The sequence below is a fragment of the Saccostrea cucullata genome, unplaced genomic scaffold (assembly GCF_032062105.1).
Source record: "Saccostrea cucullata isolate Sc308-1 unplaced genomic scaffold, CSIRO_AGI_Scuc_v1 ctg6858, whole genome shotgun sequence".
Taxonomy (NCBI): domain Eukaryota; kingdom Metazoa; phylum Mollusca; class Bivalvia; order Ostreida; family Ostreidae; genus Saccostrea; species Saccostrea cuccullata.
Window position 1 is genome coordinate 44,543 of NW_026934385.1, and position 7,022 is coordinate 51,564.

The 7,022-nt window shown below is 37.4% G+C and overlaps 1 pseudogene; it reads left to right on the forward strand.

Annotated features, from left to right (window-relative positions):
• Nucleotides 1–3,978: 3,978 nt before the first annotated feature.
• Nucleotides 3,979–5,651, forward strand: LOC134240613 (uncharacterized; annotated as a pseudogene).
• Nucleotides 5,652–7,022: the final 1,371 nt, after the last annotated feature.

A 7,022-nucleotide genomic window follows, 5' to 3' on the forward strand; every position in this document is an offset into this window, starting at 1 on the left:
TCCATACATTTTTCTTCTCTGTGCAGAAATTTTAGCCATTCTTATTAAACAAAATCATGATATAAAGGGTATTGTTGTAAATGATAAGGAACACAAATTATCTCAATTTGCTGATGATACTTCTCTTGCCCTTGATGGTTCTGCAGGTTCTTTGTATGCTACGCTTGATACATTAGAATTATATGCAAAATTTTCAGGTTTGAAAATAAACAGTACAAAAACTAAAATTATTTGGATAGGCTCAAAAAAATTTTCTGCTGAGGTTTTCCACCATTCAAGATGGAAGCTAGATTGGGGGGCAACAACTTTCTCCTTGTTAGGAATAAATTTCTCTGTCGACCTAGAAAAGATTGTTGATATAAATTTCAAAGTCCAATTGCCAAAAATCACTTCAATGGTTCAGCAATGGAAAAGACGTATTCTAACTCCCATTGGACGGGTAACAGTTGCAAAAACTTTAATTGTACCAAAATTGAACCATCTATCTATTTCATTACCAAATCCAAATGAAGAAATCTTAGACAATTTAACACAGCAGTTGTTTAGATTTGTATGGGGGTCAAAAAGTGATAAAATAAAATGTGTTGTTGCTACGCAGCACCAGACATTGGGAGGCCTTAACATGGTACATCTTAAAAATTTTATACTTTCTCTAAAATGTTCATGGATTCAAAGAATTATTAAAGGAAGTCATTCATGGTTGAGTATTTTTGAAATAGTTTATGGGCAAGATGTTGTGGAAAAGATTTTGAATTTGGGTGATGATTTTGTGTTGAAAATGTTGAAATGTACAAAAAACAAATTTTGGAAAGATGTCTTAGAGTCTTGGTTATCTGTCATTACTGATAATTGTTTTGACAAGGCAAATCTTACACAGTCTGAAATTTTATCAACCCCAGTTTGGCTAAACTCTTGTATCAAAGTGAATAAAAAGAGTATTTTTTATAAACAATGGTACAAAAGTGGTGTAAAAATTATTGATGATTGTTTAGATGTCAATGGGTCATTTTTATCTAGAGAGAATTTTGTGAAAAAACATAGCATTCATCATGTATGTTTTATGCAGTATAACAGCATTATAAGTGCTATTTCAAAGTTTTTAAAAGATTCAAAATTTTCTATGGTAGGTTTCTCAAAGCTACAGCGCCCATTTTTGCCATTGTTATACAAAAGATTAATATTGATTGATAAATGTTCAAAAGATATTTATAAAAATATTAACACAAAGAATGTAAAGCCAACTGGTTTTTCAAAATGGAATTCAGAAATGCTTCTAAAAGGATTTCAAGAAATGGAATTGAGAGATGTTTTTAATGTGTGCTTTAAGGTGTCTTCAAATTCAGCTGTCCAGTGGCTACAATTTAGAATTTTGCATAGAATACCACCTGTAAATTATTACCTTAAAAAAATTAAAATAAAAGAAAATGATATTTGTACATTCTGTAACAATTAATGTGAAACCATATTGCACAGTCTATTCATGTGTAAAGATGTAATGCATATTTGGAATGATCTTAGTCTACATATTTACAATTACACATCAAAACGTGTAGGTTTTAATATTCAAAATGTAATCTTTGGAGAGTTACCTTTGTCAAATTCAAACTATGTCATAAATTTTGTAATTTTATATGCTAAACAGTACATTTTTTACTGCTTAAAAAATGCAAAGAAGCCTAATTTAAATGGGCTGATTGCCCATTTAAAAATGTATTATAAGGTTGAAAAGTACATATCTGTTAAAAATCTAACTGCAGAAAATTTTGAGTCTGCATGGTCACATTGGAAAACTATGTTGGAAATGTAAATCCTCTGAAAAAAAAATGAAAAAAAAAACATATTTAGATCAATTGTAGCATACTTTTCTTGTCCTGTTTTATCCATATAAAGTGTGTAAAAATTTGCAAAAATTGATATATTGTTGATGTAAGTATGAGTGAAGTGCGAAAGTGGGTGGGTGTGAAAAATTTTTCTGTGCAAATTGTGATAAATGTATTTGATGTTTTGTGTTGAAAGCATGGAAATAAAGTATTAAAAAAAAAATCCAGTAATCAAATGCAACCAAACCTTGGAATCATGGTACAACAAAATCCAGGTAATCAAGGGCAACAATACTGTGGCAATATGGTGCAACAGACTCAAGAAAATAATCAGCAGCCTCCAACAGGTAATCCGTTATTGCAAACGCAACCTCAAACAAATAATCAACAACCTATCAATCAAGGTCAACCACTGGCGGTAAACCAACCTGCTCCAATAGTAAATCAACATGTGGCACCCCAGAGAAACAGAGGAGAACAGAATCGTCAGGTAGATGATAACCCTCCCAAGGGACTGAAGTATGATGGAAAAGATAATTGGTTAGGATTTAAGCACAAATTCATGAGATATTACCAAGTAAAGAACTGGACACCAGAAATCGCAAAGGATTATATGTGTTGGTACCTCGAAGGTAAAGCTAGTGAATTTTATGCTTCGATTGTAGCCAGAAATCAAGCTATTGGTTTTCCAGAAATCCTCAACAAGTTGAAGAAAAGGTTTGGTGGAGTACCATTACCAGACACAAGTACAATTAGCAAACTCTAAACAGAAGCCTGAGGAATCTATAGAGGACTGGGCAGACAGAGTCATGCGATTGTCTATACGTGCATTCCCTGAGTTGCCAGAAGAGTACATGTACCAACAAGCCGTGAAAAGAATTTGTCATGGATGTGTTGATAAGGAAGCAGGTCAGTATGTCGTGAATCTAAATTTAGATTCCGTAGAACAAGTCATAGATAAAATCAAAAGCTTCCAGTCCAATCATCAGAGTATCTATGACAGGCGTAAAAAGGAGATTCGTGAGATGTACATTTCTTCAGACCATGCAAGTTCAAGTGAAGATGAGATGCCTACTGTCAAAGAAAGAAGATCAAAACAACCGTACGTTTCTTCAGAACATGCAAGTTCAAGTGAAGATGAGATGCCTACTGTCAAAGAAAGAAGATCAAAACAACTTTAGTCTTCTAGCAGTGAGGAAAAGCAGAAAGTGGATACCAAGCTGAATGAACTTTCAAGGCACATGGGTGATATCAAAGATGGCATTTTTTCATCAATCCATCATCTAGAGAAAATACAACTGCAGTCGTCTAACATCTCAACAAAGAAACCAGTGAAATTTACATCTCCATCACCCAGTGATGGTAATTATTTCAACTGTAATGGTCCAGGAAACTTTGCAAAAGACAGTTCACAGAAGAATCCAGATAACAAACCTGCTAAGCATGTATCCTTTTTGTTAAATTTAAACGAGAAGGGATTAGGCCAACATTAAAAAATGGTTCTACTGATGTTAGGTGCTTGGCAGAGATGACAGGTAAGAAAAGTCTGATCTCTCTGTGTTGTGGCCCTGACAATGGAGACTTTATGATACAATGTGAAGAGTGTAAAGAATGGTATCATGGGTCTTGTGTAAATGTTACCCCAGGACAAGCCGAACAAATTGATGTTTATCTTTTTCCTGATTGTATATAATATGTAAATTATGTTTTTATTTTAGCCATGTCTGACAGAGAAGAGGCAGAGAGGGCCTGGAAAGAACCAGGAAGTTCAAGACAGCGACCTAAGGCCAATAAGTTTGAAGCTCTTATAAAGCCAGGCGAGAGTGTGATGGAATGTGTCCGCCGCCTTAGTGATAACCACATCATGGTGGAGCCTAAAAGTCTATACATGAATCTAGTTACACAGAGTAATGATGACTTGAAGAAAGGATCCGTCCTCCAATACAAGGTTGCCAAGACATTGGGGTTCAAACACTGGATTTATGAGATGAGGTTAAACTGCCAATGCGATTTGCCGGACTCATGGATTGAGGAAAACTTACCCTCCCTAACCCGACAGAAGCTGGTGAAGCCTCATCGGTCAACCAAACCATCTGATGCTGCCGTAACTTCGCGCGACATCAGATTGACTACTGATCCTTTTCTGTAAGTTGTCCGGATGAACGCTGTTGATGAATCAGTGCTGGATTTAACCGAGCCTGTTCTCGTGACGTCAGTAGCTGGTGGGGAGACAACCTCAAAGGAGGAAAAAGAACAGGAAACAAAAGTAAAGTCTACCACCAAGCCAAAGCCCATGTCCAGAGAACCAAAAACCTTGGAGAAATCTTGCAGCAAAGAGTCAACATCAGTTGTTAAATCAAGACCTGCATCTGTTGTAAAGTTGCCATCCTTGAAAACAACATATACACAGTCAACAGAGAGGAAAATAGGAGTTTCTTCAAATAAGGGATCCTTGACCATAACTGTTGACAGTCCAAGGACAAAGGCAACGATACATGAGGCAACAGAGTATTGTATACTGTCGTCATGTGGATCTATAGACAGGAGAGCGTGGAGACATGCCCTAGCAAAGCACCTGCCAGCTGTTTTCAAGGACGCGACTGGTGTGGAGCATTTGCTTGGTGCCGTCCAAGCACTAAGATGGTTGGTTCGTATGGCCTATGGACAAGATGCCTCACTATGGGATGCTGTACACATGGTGAATCAGTCAGGTTTAATTCCAGAGTCTGCTAACCTAAATCCACTGCATCATAAAGTATTTACAGAAGCATGCAAGTTGTTGCAGATTTCAGAGCCGAGTCATTTCACTTTGCGACCCATCAACTCTCCTGCTGTGTTGCTGTTCTGGAGGTGCATCATGGTGATTCTGAATAGCTGTAGTCCTGATCAACAGCAGCAGTTTTACCATTTTCAGCCTTTAGAAGACCCCAGCCAGGAAGACAAGATGGTTGAGGAAGCATCGGATTCTGAACTGCCGCCAGACTTGGAGGAATTTATCCTAGTGGATGAAGCTGATTCAGACCAAGATGAAACTACAGTACCGGCCAATACATCATTGCCCCAGGTATTTGATGCACATTTCCACCTAGACCGTTCACTTAGGGCAGTCTGGGGGAGATCTGAAGGACGTACTGTAGAGGAATTACTGCAATACAGCTTTTCCAATGATGTTTCCTATAAACCAGCCATTAAAGTAGACGTTGTTGGGGGAATTATCATATATAGTGAGCCCAAGTCCTATCCAGACGTAAACTTCACCTTACAAGGTCCCTGGAAAGTGGCTATTGGAGTCCATCCCAAACATTATGATTCCCTCACCGTCGAAAAAAACAATGATGATGCAACAACTTCTAGACCATCCTAAAGTAGTGGCATTGGGGGAATGCGGCCTAGACAGAACCATTGCTCCTTCACAGTGGTGTAAACAAGAAGACGGGTTTGTTAGGCTTCTAAAGTTATCAAAAGTCGAGCAGCCCCTTGTTCTCCACCTCAGAGGACCAAGAGAGGACACATTCCTCGGATGTTCATGGCCGTTGCCTCATGCTAATGGAAGATATCTGTGACCCAGAACAGAAAATCCATGTCCACTGCTTCATGGGAAGAGCTGACGTGGTGAGGACTTGGCTGCGGAAATTCCCAAACACGTACTTTGGAGTGACAGCTGCCGTCCGAGCCTTTGACAGTGAACAGCTGGAAGGGTTAAAGGCTATTTCTCATAATAAGCTACTCCTGGAGACCGATGCGCCCTACTTTCCTTTAGGAGGTGCCAACGTGAGTACTCCAGCTTAGTTGGGAGAAGTAGCAGCCTGTCTGTCTGTCCATTTGAACATGCGCCCCCCAGAGCTGATGAGAACAAGCGTCATGAACGCACGGAAGCTCTACGGATGTTAAAAACAGGGAAGACTGGTGACCAAGTGCATGCCGCTTTCTTAGTGTGCTGAAGATATCTAATGTTTATTTTAAAGATGCCTTCATGCCGCTATAAAGTGTGCTGACAGTGATACATTCAGTCTTCATTGCATCAAATTCCTCAAGCGGCTCCAGATGTGATGATGTCTTTTGTGTTCTACTTTATCAGCGCTGGATATGATGGTGTGTTCCATATTCTGCTTCATCGGTGCTGGATGTGATGATGTTTTATATTCTTATATGGCCATGTTAACAGTAAATCAGTTTTTGTTGTTTGTATAATTGTTTTTATAATTTTGGCCATTATAGTAGTCAATAGGTATTGTTTATAAAGTAATATTTTGTATATTGAATTATTATTGAAAATTTAAAAAAAATTATAAAATAACTCAAACACAGAACTGTTCATCCATAAGGACATTCCAAATGGAACGGGGAGGAGTGTAGCACGAATGAACTTTTGTACGATCTACTAAGGGGTTTCCCCGATTTTATTATTAGATTTACAGAGACTCTCTTCCCGCCAGCTCGTGCAGCACTGCAGAACTTTGATATTTGTATTTTGATATATTTGTACTTTAATATTGTTGTACCTGTGCTTACAGAATACATTCTAAAGTAAGTAAAGGTGTATTTTTTCTATAGTACCCTACTACTTTGCTTCAATATTCCGATTTTCTCGATTGTTTGAATTAAATATTGTCCACGAAAATCGTCTTCTGGGGATTGACTCAGGATTTGAAAGAAAAATTATCGAAAACTTTTTTACAATGTATATATCATAGATAAAACAGTTGCTGCACAAATATAAATGTTATTTGGTATCCTTGCACTGAAACATTAAATAATTCTTGATAAAAAAAAAAACAAAACAGAATATTTCATTTAAGTAGGAAAGAACATTGATACATTGACAAAAAAAAATTCCTTAATACACACATATGCTGAGAAAAACTTGTTTTAAAGCTAGTGCACAATAACATTAAGCTACCATCTGTAGTGCTTTGGGTAGTGTATTGGTCCACCTGTCATTAGACAGGTGTCCTGAGTTCGATTCTCTGTAAAGTTGAAAAAATACAGAGTAACAAGTAAATGGTTCTCTTGTCGAAAGTCATTATTGTTTGCTTATTAGCTACTGAACTGTAGCTCTCCGAAAAAAAAAATATATATATATATAGATCGGAGAGCTACAGTGCCACCCAATTAAAAAACTGTATATTTATTGCTCACAAAAAAGTGCGCTCGGTACTGGATTTATTGTCCCCCGCTTGAAAAGTGGGGGATATTAATTTG